Source organism: Plasmodium gaboni, chromosome 7, assembly GCF_001602025.1.
Source record: "Plasmodium gaboni strain SY75 chromosome 7, whole genome shotgun sequence".
NCBI lineage: Eukaryota > Apicomplexa > Aconoidasida > Haemosporida > Plasmodiidae > Plasmodium > Plasmodium gaboni.
In genome coordinates, this window is record NC_031487.1 from 309,444 (window position 1) to 310,055 (window position 612).

Consider the following 612-nt stretch of genomic DNA (forward strand, 5'->3'; position numbering starts at 1 on the left):
TTCCAAAGAAATAATAATTTTAGAATGTATTTTATATTTAAGTATATGTAACTGTAATGTGTACTTTAAAAAAATATATTTTTGAGTTATATATATAATATATATATATATTATATGTGTAAGGAGATAGTTTAAATAGTATATATATTGTATATTTCTTTGTAATATTTAAAAAGAGAAAAATAAAAAATAAAAATAATTAAAATATACTATACTTAATACATATCTTTTTTTTTTTTTCCCCTTTTTTTAATATATATTTTTTTTTTTTTTTTTTATCTAAAATGTAAAGTATATAATTATTTTTAAAAAAAGTCTTTATAAAAAAATTATTTTAAAAAATTCAAAAAATATTATGTAAATTTTTAGGTTCATATGCGTAACATATTTACTCAGAGAAGAGATTAAAAAAAAAAAAAAAAAAAAAAAAAAAAAAAAAAAAAAAAAAAAAAAAAAAAAAAAAAAAAAAAAAAAAAAAAAAAAAAAAAAAAAAAAAAAAAAAAAAAAAAAAAAAAAAAAAAAATAAATAATATATAATTTTTTTAAATTTAAAATTTCCATTCCTTTTATTTTTTTTTTATTAATAACAAAAGAAAAAATGTTAAAAAATTT